This window comes from Brienomyrus brachyistius, chromosome 4 (genome assembly GCF_023856365.1).
Source record: "Brienomyrus brachyistius isolate T26 chromosome 4, BBRACH_0.4, whole genome shotgun sequence".
In the NCBI taxonomy this organism is placed as follows: Eukaryota; Metazoa; Chordata; class Actinopteri; order Osteoglossiformes; family Mormyridae; genus Brienomyrus; species Brienomyrus brachyistius.
Genome location: NC_064536.1, coordinates 27,168,657 through 27,185,678, shown reverse-complemented (window position 1 = coordinate 27,185,678; position 17,022 = coordinate 27,168,657). Strand labels below are relative to the sequence as shown.

Genomic DNA, 17,022 nt, shown 5'->3' with positions numbered 1-17,022 from the left:
ATGCGTGGGACCATGTCGCCACGGTTTCAGTTAATCTGTCCGCAGTTTTTCCTGACTCCTACAACCTCTTTAATAGCACAAAAGACTTTTGATCACTTTAATATTATGCATCCCGAATGACTTTCTAGCTACTTATGAGTTACTTACATTGTATTTTACATTTTGCAGATGCTTTTATCCAAAGCAGCATAGATGTTTGAGAAAAGCAGGGTCAGATAGTCCCTGGAGCAAATGGGGCTTAAGGTCCTTGCTAAGTGGCCCAGCAGTGATGTCACTCTGCCGACCCTGGGATTTGAACCAATGCCCTTCTGGTGACATGCACAGGCCTGACTAGCTGAGTCACATACCACACCCATCTCAGCATTTTCCAAGTCTCATTAAAGCCACAGCTTTACTGACTGATTTAATTTTTTGATTTAATTGAATCCCCAAAAGTTGATTAATTTTTTTTTCTGAATTAAATGTGGGCAGTGGTGGCTTAATGGTTAGGGAAGCACACTTGTACTCAAAAGATTACAGGTTCGAATCCCTAACCAGCAAGGCACCACTGAGATACCCTGAGCATGGTCCTGCTCCCCGGGTGCTGAATTAGCTGTCCCCTATTATGTCACATACGGGTTAAATACAGAGGACACATTTTGTTGTTGTGGTGTGTCAACAATGACAATTTATCTCTAAATGTTCATGATACTTGCTGCTGGGAGGGTCAGCATTGCCTGCATGCCAAAGGTAACTTTGAGGGGTCTTCCCCCCCCCCCCCATTGAGAAATATCAGAATGTTGTGGGACTCTTAATTATGCAACACTCCACCTAAAGTTCTCAGGGAAGATAAACAAGCCACGTCCTTTGTAGGGTTTGTGGAAGCACCTGGAAGAAGCAGACCCCTGTGGGGGAGACTGGATACCTCTGCTCCGTGACACACGGGCTCCCAGCCCTTCCCATCCCTGCCAGAGGGGCAACCCCCCACCCAGCCACCCACACTCTCAAAAAGGCCCCCACCCTCAAGCAACAGTGACATGGTTCTTGGATCCCGTGGGCCAATTCAGCCAACTTCAGCTGCGGGGGGAGTGCGCCAGAATATTCATGAGCATGAGAAGAGCCATGGTGAGCGGGCAAAGGCGTAAGCGAGAGAGCAAGAGAGAGAGAGAGAGAGAGAGGGAGGGAGGGAGAGAGAGAGGGAAGACGGGGAGAGAGAAGAGCAGAGGCACACACGAGACTAACTCCTGAAGAACACAGGACATGAGAGGAGGAGAGAGGTAAAAGGAGGGGGGTGAGAGAGAGAGAGAGAGAGAGAGAGGGAGGGAAAGAGAGGACGTTTAAAGCTGCTTCATCCACCTGAAGATCAGTTTGTTTCTCTGAGGGGCATCGAGGGGGGGAGAAGCCAGCGGATGCAGTGAGGAGGTCCGAGCTCCGCCTCATCCAGATCCGCCCAGTCCTCCAGCGCAAAGTGCCCAAGAAGATCTGCCCACCGACACAAACCAGGGGGCGACCCCCAGGGCAGGGAGCCAGAGCAGGGGGGACAAAGGAGGAGGTGCGTGGAGAGACAGAGACAGAGGAGAGGAACTCGCCAACCATCCTGAACTCCAATTGCAGAGCAGGCAGGAGATCTTCCGGAAAGGTAATAACAGCTCTTTAAAAATTATTTTAATGTGTCACTTTACAGGGACATATAGAAGAAGGTCATTTATCCCTCATAGTTTTGAGGGTTCTTTTTAAGCCGTAAGACCTTTTTTTCCAGACATCAATGCGGTGACAAGCAACAGTGTCTGTAAAAGGCGTAAGTGCAGAAGTGCGTGTGTGGGAGTGCATCTGAGGAATATGTTCAGCTGGGGAAAGTGGTGAATTAGCCATAGTCCGGAAAGAAGAAAAACACATCATTCTTCAACCCTGTCATTTTTTTCATTATTGGCACCATTTAGCACCTATTTCGGTAAACTCAGAAAACAGGCGAGAATTGAGGAAAAGTTTGTTTGCTTAGTTGGCCCGTTCGTTCTTTATTTGGGTGTTAATTCCATCTCGCTTGTTTGTTGCAGTCTCTTTCTTTTTGTTGGTTTTTGGCTCGGGTCTGCGAGCGATTGCGGAGCGTTAAATGGAGGTGAGGGGAAGCGGGGAGCCCGTGTGCGTGTGTGTGTCTGCATGTGTGTGCGTGCATATGTGTGCAGCCGTGTGTGTTAATGAGATGCCATTTACTTGGAGGAGCTGTAGATTCTCAAGCCAGCAGTGCTGGCAAACTGAACTGTAACCAAGGCAGCTGACATAAAGGAGGGCCAGTCAGGGATACTGGGATTGCTATTTTTCACCCACTGAAACACACACACGCACACACACACACACACACACGCTCCGCTGAGCCTCCTTCCCTAGTAGCATATAAAGATTTCATTGTGGCACCACGGGGCCCTGACTGCTTAACTATCCATAGGAGCTTGGAGCACCCTCTACTATGGGATGGAGCGAGCACGGGGGGGGGGCAGCATCAACACTGACGTGTCGGGTCGATGACGCCTCACTGATGAGTTTACAACGGGCAAAAGGCAAAGCCGTAACAGCGGGAAAGTGTCAGGCTGCAAGAGCCAGCAGAGAATAACTGCTTGTAAATGGACGCCCGGAACGGCAAGGGTGCGACTGTGATGGAGCTGTACGGTTAAGGAAAGTACCGTGGGATTATCGATCTGGAGAGGTGCCTTCGTAGCCTTGAGCGAGGCGCTTAGGCCTGAATTGCTTTATTTAGAGAGAAATTTTCATCGGAAGTGATATTAGGTTTGTAATTTTTTTTAATTGCACACTTAAAGGTGGAGAATGAACTGCCGTGTCACTCTCTGACATCATACGGGGATACGCCTCTTTGTCAGCGTGCTCCTTTATCTTGCAATCTGTGGGTCACACGTTCCTGACCTCAGGACGGACACCCACACAGAGCATCGCAGATAATCAGCTGGCATTGCATGCGTTCTGCTTTTTAAAAGTGTTCCTATACTATGATATTTACAGTAAAAGTGTGGGTGACCCTGCACCCTTTTCAGATTCTCATCAGTAATTTCCCATAACCCCCCAGGGCTATGAATAAGTAAATTGTTCCAGGCCACAGAAACATTTTTCTGAGAATTTCATAAAGCAGCCACTATTGGCCATGATCCATAACCCTGGAATATAAACATAAAATGCTCATTTTATCATATAGGGGTATAGAGAATTAACTATAAGAGTAAATGTGTAAGAAAATAACAACGTGGGTTTTATAGCTGAAAATGTATGTCATATGCATGAAAGTCACAGTTCACAAAGTGTATTTAAAAAAAAAAAAAAAACACTTTGGGGGGGGGGGGGGGGGGGGGGACAGTGGAACTTATAAAAATTTGTTTTGAAGCTTTTTTTAAAGGACACTAAAAAGATTTCATGGCACCAGTTGTTTAGCAAATAACAGCCCTTGATAATCTTGGGACATTTTCATATTCCATTAGGCAGTTATTAGACATCATTTCCAGGAAAAGGCATTTTTTTAAGTCTGTATAAAGTAATGCGTTTTATTTGTCCTGAATTATTACTGCAGTGGGACAAATTGCCATTTTCTTCCCTGGCTGTCAACGTAGCTGAATGATTTTCCGTTTCCTTCTGTGTGTCGTGTAAATACGTTACTTATTCCAGCAGTCTTCTTGCCGGTGCATAAAGGATTTACCTTAAAATGGGCCTGGTGTCATTGAGGACATGCTTGAATGAGCGCAGTTATGTAAATGATAATGATATAAATGAAAGTGCTGGGTATGACAGACTTCCAAAGTACCCATGTAGATAAACCGGTACTTTGGAAAGCTTTTGAAAGGCTCTCTGTGCCAAGAGCACATTTTAAACTGTGCTCCTGTCTCTACACCACAATTCAAAAGTTTCACATTAATATTTCCGTTAAAGATTGAGAGTTTGACTTCAGTTCGAGGCTTGATTTATGCTGAAAGTTATAAATGGGCAGGGGAGAATCTGAATGGGGGAACATATTGTAAATGAGAGGCTAGATGTTCTCAGTGCAAGTTGAATGTTCTAAACGGGAGGTGAAGGTTTTAAATGAGACGCTAATGGTTCTACATAAGGGGCTAAAGATATTAAATGAGAGACTGAAGGTCCTAAATGGGTGATATATTTTACACAAGAGGCTGGATGTTCTAAGTCGAGGGTGGAGGTTCTAAATGGGGGTGAAGGTTCTAAATGAGAAATTGAAGGTTCTAGCGTTAGGCTGAAAATTCTGAACTAGAGGTGAAAATTCTAAACGAGAAGCTGATGGTTCTAAATGGTGGGTGTAGATTCTGAAAGAGGGGCGCTAAGTGGAAGCTAAAGTTATAAATGGGAGGGGGGTAAACATGAATAGCTTTAATTCCCATTTTCTTACTGGCAGAAGCGAAGGTTTTTCTAAAGCCTTAGGTTGTTAAGGGCTGAAAGTCCCAGCTGTAATTCCATTGAACAATGTTCCACGACTTTGTTATGTAAAAAATTAAACGGTAAAAATGGCACAGTCATATTCCTGCTGCTTCTAGTATCAAAAGTCAGTCTCTCCACTCGATCCGTGAAAGCCATCAGTTATTTTCCTTCATCACAGACACACAGAACAGACTGTCCAGGTGATGAATCTATTAGAAACGACAGCTGCTTAAAGAAGCAGATCGAACACCTCGCTATGAAAGTAATTTACGGTGATTAGCTCGGACGTGCCTTTGCAGTTGGATACTCTGGGATGCCAGACAGCATGCAGAAATCAATGCTCAAAACGAGTCTGATTAAAAAGACCTGCTGCATCCTGAAACTCAGTTTTACGTAACCCTTCAGAATGGATATAAGTAGGGGGATGATTGTGAGAGGGGGGTGGCATGCTTGAGCACCCCCGAAATGTTGTTTGCCTCTCCCTACACTTCATTAGCCATCTCTGGGATCTCGGGAGTTGTCATGTAGCAACAACGCTAATGATGTCTAAGTGGGCAGGAGTTGTGAGCCGAATCCACAGCCAAATCACTTCGCCTCCTCTCAGATCCGTGCTCGGATTCCTCCAGCTGCCGACAGACTGTCTCTCAGTGCGGAGACAGCCGTCTTTATTCAGTCAAATCAAAGGCGCGGCAACTCAGGTAGCAAAGATTCAACAGATCACCCCAGTACCTTCGGATGGTGGTGCCGTCTTGGTCTATTGACTTTCTTGACTCAAAATCAATAGACCCAACCTGATGCATTGACTTTGAAAGCAGGAAACAAAAGACTGGAAAGCAGTCGGAGTTCTTGTCGTCCACCAACAGCATCCACAGCACCTGTTGTGAATGTTTCGCACGCAAATATAAAGTAAACCCCTAGCCCATCTAAGCCCTTGTGACCTTGGAAGGCATGACCGAGTCCTCAGAATCAGTGGTGCTGACAATGCTTCATGCCTCCTTGGAAAGCATGAAATTCTATTGCCAATTGAAATCCCACAATGCAACAGTGTAGACACAACAAATGAAAGCCTGACTTTTGGGAATGGATCTTATTTCTGGTGGGGTTTGTTGGGGGGGGGGGCACAGTCCCTCAGGCAGGTGTCTATTAAAGGAACTGAAGGAGAGATGATAGATATTTGTGCTTTGAATCTGGAAAGTTTCAGCGTCTCCCTAGATCAGTGTCTCCTGTCTCTGAAGGGGAGGAGCATAATATACTCAATGTTAATGAAGACACGGCTTCCCATGGCTTCTGAAAATCAGCAGCACATAAAGGAAGGATGATCCGTGGGCTTCGTTCTCTGCTCTGACCCATGACAGGTGCACTCCGCGAAGCGGTACCGCGCGATGGCAGCATGCCATGCCGTCCAGGCCACTGCCAAGATGCTCTCTGGATCAGAAAGGCACGCAGATCGATGCCCAGCACGTCGGGGTTCCCTCAAGCGTGCGGGTATTTGAATCGGGCTTCGGAATTTACCTTTCTGGAATGTTCCGGTGGAGGGGTTGAGTGGAGCGGGCACATTCATCCTGGGACGGTGGGTCAGGTGAGCCCAGTTCAGCTTTATCTTGCCTGCCACTACTTCACCAGTTTATATGCCAGTGCTTCTGTTCCTCTTTTGCGGACGCCCTCATCACTCCTGCTGTGGGCTGCTTTTGTTTTGGGGAAATTCACCCCCTCCTTTGCACACTTTCTACCTTGAAAAGATAAAGATAAAATCCCCCCCCCCCACCGCACCCCACCCCCGCTCCCGCTGGTTTCTCTCTAACTCCCCGTGCAGCTGGTACCATCAGTGAAGTCAGATCTCCTGTTATCATCTACCGGCAAACCAAAGCCGCTCTAGCATGTCAGCTGGGAGGTGAAAAATAACGATTAAGTGTATTTTTGGCAGGGGTGTAGCTAAGGCTGCTTAGAGGGGCTTTAACCCCCACCCCCCCCCCCAAAAAAAAAAAAAAACCATGTACTCTAAATAGCTGAAATTCATTCATTCATTGTCATTAAAATCAGAGCCCCTTAGTAAAGGCTGGTGTCCCCCTTTGTCATAAATCTCTAGTGATGCTCCTGTTTTTTGGCAAAAACAAACAATAAATGGGTTTCACTTCATGCTTCTGCTTTGCTTGAAAACCTTTTTTTTTTGGTCAAATTATGTTTTGGGGATCGATATAAGGTTAAACCACAGGCTTTGCTGGAGATTGTGGATTCGCTAGCGACTGACGCGGAGATGCAGACTAAAACAAGCAAAGGAGCCTTAAAGGCTGATCCTTGCCGCGTCAACTCCGGGCGAAACCTGCCCTCGGATGCATGAGAGGGGGGTCTTTCTCCACTTGGGGGTTTCCCCTCCTTAATACTCCCCCCCCCCATTGCAGTAAAATGAAACAGGGGATCACATGGTATCAGAGCAGGGTAGGGGGAAGATGCCAGAATTTTAACCCTTGTTTTGGGGGCTCAAAAGCGGTGGGAGGTGAGAGGGGAACTGCTTGAATAGCAGGGGGGGGGTCTGGTCTCACTCCCCCATATGCTACCAAATCTGCCCGGGTGTGTGAAATTTGCCAGAAGCGAGTGTAGATTTGAGACCAGTCCAGCGGGTGTCCGGTTGGGGCTGGGGGGTTATTGGACAGGGAAAATGATCCTTGGCTCCATGCACATGGAAAAAGACACACCCACATCTACCAAAGTCGAGTATTAAAACACAAGTACCTCTTTTTCAGTATTTGAAGAACTATCCATTATTCATGTAATCGTGGGGACACATCAAATATTTAAACGTCAAAACAGAGCCGTTTCTGTGTTACGAGAGCAGAGAGTGTGAACAAGAGCAGGTGTTTTTTTTCTTTTCGCCTCTCCCGTGAGCTCAGTGTTTGCAGCCACGCCCTCAACGCCGACCCGCTGTTACTGGGGTGCTGTCGTCCGTTTGCCATGCAGCAAAGTGCTGTTTATCTATGGGGGCCGCGGCAAGTCGCATCAATCTGACATCACCCACCGCACATCTAAACGTCGCTCAGCTGAGTGTCTGTGAACCTGTCATCTTGGTGATTCAGTTTGGGTGTGTGGCATGGGAGTGGTCACATGACACCGATTTGAAGACAGGAGCCAATGACGTGTCTCCGTTTGTCCAGCCTATCAAATAAATACACCTGTCCTCCAGCTTCCCAGCATGCTGCTCAGCTGACCCCCTTTAAACAGTCCTCAGTAAAGATGACCATCGTTTCCCCTGCTGTGATCTGTTGACACGATTCTCTTCATAAATTTATCTCACACCCACAATCATTGTACACCGCACCCACCCCCCCCCCCCCCCCCCCCCCATTGCCTTCACTCTCCGAGTGATCGATGCTCACTCAGCAGTTAAATCTGCCAAGTTCAAAGCGTCGTGCTACACCGTTACCCTCTCCTGGCCGGCCACGACTCCGCATTAATTGACGTCTCATCACCCATTAACGACTTGCACAAGTCACCTTGACAAGCTACGTCATGCCAGAATGGGCTGTTGGTCTGGAATCAGCAAATGGCACATGGGCGATTCTAGGATTTTTTAAGGTGAGGGGAAACATAAGAGTTCATTCAGAGGGGTCAACCTTATCACTAGCTATATGTTTTTGAATTGGTGAGTGACAGGAACAGGGTACTCCGGGGGCCAATCAGCTTTCAGTTGGGACGGATGCACCTATGGCCCCACCTCTGAACTGGGCACCTGGTATTTAAGTCACTTTCACTGTTGGAGGAGTGCAGATGGGCAATACAATAAAAGTTAGCGCTTTGCTTGTGCCTGATATCCCCAGGGAAAGGAGCCAGAATATATTTCCTTTAATTGAATGCAGCGCATGTCTTACACACAATGAGACTAGTAATGATCCTATATCTTGAATACTCCAATCTTCTGCAATCTCTCCGAAAGTCTGGATCAGTGGTCCATTTTTGTGTGTGTGTGTGTGTGTGTGTGCGCAGAGTGGGAAAGCATATTACCAAAAGCAATTATGATCATCTAAAAGGAAAACAGATTTAACAAACTTCGGAAGGGTGTCCGTGCAATTAAGGAGGAGAGCTACTCTGCGAGGTTTTACTATTCAGGGCCGTAATTGACTCCAGCTCCAGGTCTGTGTGCTTCCCAGGGAGCGCAGTACTCCAGCAGAGGCAGGCAGCGGGAGGGAACTGTCACAGTGACACTGTTGACAGCTGTAGTCACGTCCAATTTGCCTAGGCGTTACATACCGCTTTAGCTGCGCGGAAACTTCCAGAGTGAAGGATCGCAGCGAAGCCGGTTCCTTGCTCGCGAATCCCAGTCGTAAGGAGGCAATGAGCCAGCTGGGGGGGGGGGCCTGGGGTGGGCCTGGGGTGGGGGGTGGAGCGGCTGCAGGGTCGGTATGTCCCGCCATCGCATTTGTTTTTTGCGAGCCGCCTTCATGACTGGACATTCCAGGAGCCGGTCCTCCACGTTCCTTTCGATCCCCATGACCAGCACGTATGAACTCCAGCCTGATTTTAATCAAATAAATCGTGACCACACAAAACAGACCGTAGAGTAGCCTGCAGAAACATCACAAGACTGAAACTGAACTCACCTTCATAGAAGACCATAAACCCAAAAGGAATGAACTTTTTCTAAACCCTGCTCTACTCTTCCTGTCTGCAGTGAGAAACCACGAGAAGACACCCTTAAACAAGTTAAATTTTTCGCCCCTAACAAGCATGACAAATAACAACAAGGATATTTTCCCCACAGCATCCAGGTTACGCGTTTAAACAACACGGTATTTTGTGGTATTTATTTTTTTCGCAATTTTCCTGAGGCTACCTGATCACCCCTGCCCCCCCATCAAAGAAGTTCCAATATTATTTACAATAATTATCCTTACCTCATGTTCCATTATGACTGTTATTAAAAGCAAATTTATCGGGGTCTCATAGGACTGTAAAGTCAGTCTTCCTGACATATTAGCTTCACGAAAGCAGGCTGTACAAGAAAAAAACTCCGCTTCAGCGAGAGAGGAAGAGCACTTCATCCGATGGGGATTTCGTTAGGGTTCGTTTGTTTGTCATAATTTTCGGTCAAAATTTTTAAAATGAAAAAGAAAACCGATATATTAAAATAAATTCCTCCTTCTCTTAATTATCTTTTGTGTTGCATTTTCCTAAAGATGAATAAATTTGTGCTCAAAGGGTAAATTTTGGGTCGGAAAAGCTTACTTTTCCGTGTAGGTGAATGTGTGAACATTTTGATTTGATCAGAAAATGGGGGCTTTATATGTTCTTTGAAGAAGTAAATAAATATCACAAGTTGCGTTTTAGACCCTGAGGAAGGAAGGTGTGGTGAAATAACATGAAAATTATTGAGCCGTGTAGTAATTATGTTCTTCAAATAATTACTCGATAGGCTGGGCTCTTCAGATAACGCGATGTCTAAAAAAATTAAAAGATTTCTTCCAATCTTCTCCCCTCGAGTTTAACAGGTTGTAAAAGACTAAAAACGATGAAACACAATGTTCCAGCTTAAAAATTAAGCAGCCCTGAACAAATAGGATGGACTGCACCTTCATTCTAGAGGTTAGCAGAATCCATAAGTGAGCCGGAATATTATGATAAAATCCACATCGATCCCTCGAACTCCCACATATTTGTGCAGTCAGATCTAGGCAACGGTTATCGGGATATATGCTATAATCAGGGGCAGAGAGCATTGTACATGAATACCTACAGTCCATAGGATCTGTGTTTTGATCATAACTCCATTCCGTTTGAAACCTCACGCCCCCACATCTTCGCTCTCGCCCCCCCAATGAATACCATAAGTATGACACGGGCAACCAGAGTCTGCTCCCCCCATACATAACGCACACTTGGATCCCCACCGCCCTGCAATAAACAACAGATGTAGCGTAAACCGCATATTAACATCAGCATCAACCTATAATCTCTGTCTAATCTGCCAGCCAATCAAAGCAGAAGATCGTCCACTTGTGAATCCTGATCTTGAATCCCAGTCGCGAATCCCAGTGTTGACCACCTGAGCACATGGGGTAAGAGCCAATTCTGAAAAAAGGGGCATCACGATGGCATGAGGAACTGGATTATCCATTTCTAAAGAGTGGCCCATGCCACAGATTTCGGGGACGGCAGCCTGGGGGAACAGGTAGCGTAAAAGAGACTCTGCCTGCTGATCCCTCAGCCAGAAAAGACCCAGGGAACCACGGCGGTTATCGGGGTTGAGTGCCACCTGGGTGAAGTCCGGCCCAGACAAACCCGAGACACGCCCACAGGACACATGATATGATTGCTTGTCTTTCCGCCCCATTCCTTGCATCCCATCACCCCCCACAGTCTTCTGGCATTCCAGCCGGCCACACATGTCATCTCGCCGAAAAGGGGGGCCCGTCATCATCTTCCATAGTGGGGATATTCAGCTCTGCCGTTCGGTGACAGTTTAAAGGAGAACCACGGCTTTGTTTCAGAATGATCAAAACCTTTAAGGAGGAAAAAACTATGTCTTTCATCACATGATTAGACGACACACATGAAGAAGGACCAGCTGAAACTTCAGAGGAAAACCACACACAATTATGTTACTTATGAAATACCCTCCCCCCCCCATGTAAGATGACATCCCCTTAACCCATCTCAGAACCAGGCTCACTGGCACTGAACTCACACTTGCTTAGCGAGCAGAGATTACGGTGAAAAAAAAATGGTCCGTTATCCCTAATGTCCACAGACTCCGAGCAATAACCAGGAGGGGGGCAAAATGTTTTCACACAGGGATGTGAAGAGGAGCTCTGGAATATTCTATTTGCCACCTTAACTGGTAGGATTGGACTTAGATGTGAACGCAGTGTCCATGAATGCCTCTTGCATATGAATAAATAATATTAGCATAAAAAGGACCAGGAATATGATAACAACATGCCCTTTAAGAGAAAGGGAGACATGCGATGCGGGAACACAACGCTTGTGGTCGAGTGGATATGCACATTCGGGGCAAATTTGCATTAAAGGCCTCGTGAAATGAGTTAATGAATATTATAATGTACAAAAATAAATGACCATAATGGTCAATAACTATCATAATTATAGCAGATTTTCCCTGGTGATGGTTTCAGGTCATATTTGGTCTTTTGATTATTTTTTTTGTTTGTTAATGTTAAGAATGGAGTGTTAATGAATTCTGACAGCCCCCCCCCCCAAAAAAAATAAAATAAAAAAACTGTACCACAAATGAACGTTAGCTAAAGAACATAATTTTATATGCTGCCTATTTGTTTTTAAGCATTTTGGTCAGGGTGCTAAGATTATGGGGGGGGGGGGGGGGGGATTTGGGCAGAATGGGGCACAGCTACTGAAAGATAATTATTGACTGGCGTAAATATTTCTCTGTCCTGCTCATCGGGATTCGGGTGAAATCCATGGCAGACGCGGAAAGCAGGCCTTTCATGTGCAGGTCTCATATGGTTCCTTGCGCTGTAAATCACGGAGATTTAAATATAACCTTGCCATGAAACGACATTTTGGACCTTGAGCATCACAATATCCTGACTTTGACCAATCTCTCACCCCCTCACACACACACACAGGGTTACAGACACCAGATAGAGCTTTTATGGAAAAGGTCATGGGGGTGAATATACATATTGCATCATTTATTGAGCAGGGATGGAGGGGCGGATTCAAAGTCAAGTCAAAGTATCTTTAGTGTTATCTTCAGCTATACGATAAGGTGAAGGGTCATTCACTTGATTAAATTTCCAATTTGATGGCCATAGCAAAAAAATTTAGTAAACATAACTGAATGGAAATATGTAAGACATATTGAGATATAGGGGGAGAGCATGGTGGTGCAGTGGTTAGCACTGTTGCCTCACACCTCTGGGACCCGGGTTCGAGTCTCCTCCTGGGTCACGTGTGTGCGGAGTTTGCATGTTCTCCCCATGTCGTCGTGGGGTTTCCTCCGGGTACTCCGGTTTCCCCCCACAGTCCAAAAACATGCTGAGGCTAATTGGAGTTGCTAAATTGCCCGTAGGTGTGCATGTGTGAGTGACTGGTGTGTGAATGTGCCCTGCGATGGGCTGGGCCCCCATCCTGGGTTGTTCCCTGCCTCGTGCCCATTGCTTCCGCAATAGGCTCCGGACCCCCCGCGACCGAGTAGGATAAGTGGTTTGGAAAATGGATGGATGGATGGATATTGAGATATAGATATATGGATGGGGCACAGCCACCAATTGAAAGCTGATTGGCCCCTTTCTCTGTCAATAACCAATTTAAAACATATCACTTGCTAATGATAAGGTCAGCCCCTCTGTTAAATTATTATAAATTATGGCACCTCTTATATCCTGAACCTTAAAAAAAAATCCTAGAGCCACACCTGTATGGACAAAAGATAATAAATAAAAAATATACTTAAAAAAAAGTTGCAAATTGGCAATGGAGCTGAATGAAGAGGAATGTGCAGTAAGCGAGATCCTCTCCAGTGTCAGTGCAGTACTGTGCCAGGACTGTCATCTGATCTTGGCTCCCATGCCGGAGATAAGAAGAACTGGAAAGTAGAACTTGTGCTGCGTTCGAGTATGAAAAGCAGCCCCCTTATGGGCAGGGAGGTTGCGTCGTGGTGGGCGGGTAAGAGAGGGTGTCCCGGCCCTTCGTGAGACAATAACTCACGGGCCCCGAGGAGCCACTCAGAAAGGGGCTGTTGTCAAAAATTGCAACAGAACAGGAGTGCCAGCGATTGCCCTGCTCAAGTGTTCAAGACCAGAGCAAATAACAAGCACTCCTTCGCCTGCTCTGGGTGCAAACAAAAGGAACGCGGCAACAACAACAGTGACAAAACAAAAATGCAGTGATGCTCAACAAGCACTACACTGAGTCACCTCCAGAAAGGTCACCATATAAATGGGCTCCTTCGTTCCAGGCAAACATTTTGTGTGATGGGGGAAGTGGGGGCGGGGGGGGGGGGAGCGCAAATACATTTCAAAAAGTGTGAAAGTGGAGGCCGGCGCAGAGAGCAAGAAGCTTTCTGGAGGCGGGGGGTCAGCAGCTTGACCACACACTCTGAATGAAAGGAAGGAATGACATGTTGGGGGGGGGGTGGGCGGAGGGGGAGGGTTAAAGCCTAAATCTTTCGAAAGCTTCACTCTCTGACAATCACGGGGGGAATCGATATTTCACGGGAAGGCTTTCCTATTGACAAAAGCTCTTTGTCTTTGTACAGGACACTTGCTTCCTTTTCATGTCACTCCTTTCTTTCTTATCCTATCCTCCCGTTGACATTTTAGGCAGAATCAGGGATTTTTTTTCTCTCCCCAATTCCCGTTTCCAGTTTGTTTGAGACGCGGTGCACCACGCATACTAATAACGACCTTTTTAATTGTGTACGAATGAGGGGACGGGCAGATAAACATTCCCCACGGGAAGCGGAGTTCATAACCACTGTAGCATCTTGTTGGCGCGTCAAACGAGGCACGTTCAACTCAAGCCTCGGGGGCGGTTCCGCCACAATATCAACGTCTTCAAAAATCCAGGCCGAAGAAATGCGGGCGAATGCTGTGCCACAAAGCAGCCAGTGAGCACCGTGTTAATCTCTTCGCCATGGTTTAATCCGGCCAGAGTTCACTAGAGTCGTGCAGTTTATTCATAAAAGTTCCACGGCCTCAGCTTGCGGTGAAGTGTTGAGCAAGATGCAGCTAGTTCAGCAGAGGAGCCGGATCTGCGGGCTTCGTACTTGTGGGAGAAACATCTTGACATTAAACTGGGAAGGTGAGCAGGCAGGGTTGCATGAAGGTAATAATTACCATATGAAACTGAAAGTGAAAGTAATGACCGGTTCAATTGGCATGCTGACTTAGCTGTACCACCCTGGTTTTTACCAAGGAACAAATTCTTCGGATTGTTGCACACAGGAGAGGAACAGACCTGCCTTAGTCTCCCGGATCAGATTCGACAGAATTGCTCAAACAAACCTGATAGGAGACTAATCCCTGCCATTTGTGGAATGTGGGAAGAGCTTCTCGGTTTTTGTCCATTATGCGCAAGAACAAATTCTCTTTATAAAAACGTCCTGATCAAGTGGCAAGGCAGATGGGTTCCTGCTGCAAAGCTACAGGAACCGCCTGTCTCCTGCAGCGCCCAATGTGCTCCTGACACCACCAGCACCTCCCCCCTCTGTGAGATGGGCTTGATGTTGACCACAAACACATACACACATATACACATGCACACACACACACATACACACAATACAGTGTCCTATTTAAAATATGCAACTTTTCTAAATAGGTCTTCCACATACAGTAGAACCTTGGAACTCAAACACTTCTTAACCTAACCTACCTGGACATTGAACGGGTCTGCTGAATTTTTTTTTACTCGTACCTTAACTGAAATCTTGGAACTCAAGCATTCCCGCTAAAACTTGTATGGGTTGAGGTCTGTCCAGCTCTGCCAATGCGGACCTCAAACGGGTCAGTTGAGAAAAACCAACCAAAACCCCGACAAAATGATAAATGGACTGAATTTATATAGCGCTTTTCTACTCCTACGAGTACTCAAAGCGTTTTACATTTCATGCCTCACATTCACCCATCCACATACTCATTCATACACCGGCGGCAGAGGCTACCATGCAAGGTGCCAACCTGCTCACCGGGAGCAATTTGGGGTTCAGTGTCTTGCTCAAGGACACTTTGATGGGGTCAGGAGGAACCAGGGCTCGAACCTGCAACCCTCCAGTTGCCGAACGAAAGCACTACCTCCTGTGCCAGCATCTTCCCCAAACAGACCTGCTAAAACTTGTACATATCGAGACTGTAACAAAGGTAAACGGATCCACTGGAATGCATATGCCTATGAATCGCACTCACTCTCACGGTACCTCTCAACGGAGTTTGACAAGGAAAAACAGTGTTCCTGTGTTGTTTGGGCTTCATGTATATTCCCTTTAGTGATACAGTAATCAGGGCCCCTACGAAAGTGAGCAGTGATAGCAGAAAACCAAAGAGGACAGTAGTGGGAGTAGCTGTAGAACTTCTAAAGGAAATTATATGATTTGAAGGTGGTGCACATGTGTCTGCTCTCGCCTGGTATGTCATTTATTTTATGTTTATTGCTTTTGTATGCGTCCTTTTCATGCGTATATTAGTTTAATATTGAGTGTTGATACTTTTTATTATTAGTTAAGTAGGTAGATAAGTTTAAATAGGCAATCATTGGGGGTTTGGAACGGATGAAATTCATTTATTTGTTAAGAGAAAATTTGACTTGGACCTCGACCAAGGCGCAACCAGACCAGCCTCCTGGAACGAATTAAGTTCATATTCCAAGGTACCACCGTGTTTCGATTGAGCTACTGCACTGATTGTACTCGGACATGCAATTGTTACACTTGGGTGATACGAGGCGCCCTAAGTTTGTTGCAGACAACGAGGAGGACAAGGTTCTGGGCAACGACCAGGACCTCATTACAGAGATAAAAGGCAAGGTTGGACCAGGTTTTGGGGTTCACCAGCCATGATACTGCAGGTTGGGGGATGGGGAAGAATTACCTAGGCTGAAGTCATGGTCAAGAAGCTAGAGATCAAGAACCAAGACATTCACCCAGAGCAAAACGAGCAATAATGGAAAACAAGACATAGGAATAAGCCACATGAGAAAAGCAGGAAAAGGAGAGGATATAATTCTACCATCAAACTAAGCAAATGAGTAAATAAGCAAGTAAGCAAGTAAGCAAATAAAAGAAGGGAGCATTTGAGACTGGACACAAAGATTGAACAAGATTGAATAGAAAACTGACCAGCCAGGCCGTTTGTAGAGACAGCCAGGGTCACTGGCTGCCAGCACTTACAGTTCAGGTTATAGATCCCAGAGGGTATCAATTGTGATCATGTAAATGCAGCACCCCCTGCAGGACTGGAGAAGATAAAACACCATTAACCTTTCTAAATTCAAATAATGTGATAAAAATGCGTTAGTATAGGATAAATTTGTTATGTTTGTTTATTTGTGCACCTAATACCAATAAAATGTTAGACTTTGCAGGGGCAAAATTATCGTAACTCTTCCTAGACCTGCACAAATTAAGTAGCTGAATGATTAGTATACATCTTAATTAAGACGAGCTAATTAAAATTATCTTGTTTGAAGGCACAAATTAATCAAGGGAGATGACTTTTTTATTAGCTACACCACACGTGTAAAATGTCTTTAAAAGCCCCTAGCTTGTAACGTGCGAAGAGAAATGACATTTAGCTCAGTATTTTGCATCGAGCGATCAAGTAATTCAGTTTTAGCTGGAACAAAAATCAAGGCAATCCCTAGAACCTGGGCTGGGTAGCAGTGTGTCTGTATGTGCCAGTGCAAATTAGTAGCTTAATCATACACATCTTAGCCCATTTGTCATTCATTGGCCTTAAAGTGCCATGTGACATTGACCAATCAGGTGGAGAGAATCTTCAGGACTGATATTTCTCATCCCAACAATTAACCACATTGACAACCTTTGATTTTTTTTCTCTGTTGTTTCTTCGCAATATATGGATGACACACTGATGCATCTTCAACTGACATGTGACATCACAGAGAGTTCAGCTGGATCTAAGGAAT

At 45.8% G+C, this 17,022-nt stretch overlaps 1 protein-coding gene across 2 annotated transcripts in view; it reads left to right on the top strand.

Moving 5' to 3' along the window:
- Positions 1–1,226: 1,226 nt before the first annotated feature.
- LOC125740813 (cadherin-20-like) overlaps positions 1,227–17,022 on the top strand; it is a 47,796-nt gene continuing 32,000 nt past the window's right edge. For both annotated transcript variants that reach the window (XM_049012473.1, XM_049012474.1), the window contains exon 1: positions 1,227–1,618. The gene's annotated coding sequence lies outside the window, so the exon portion shown is untranslated. The remainder of the gene's footprint in view (positions 1,619–17,022) is intronic.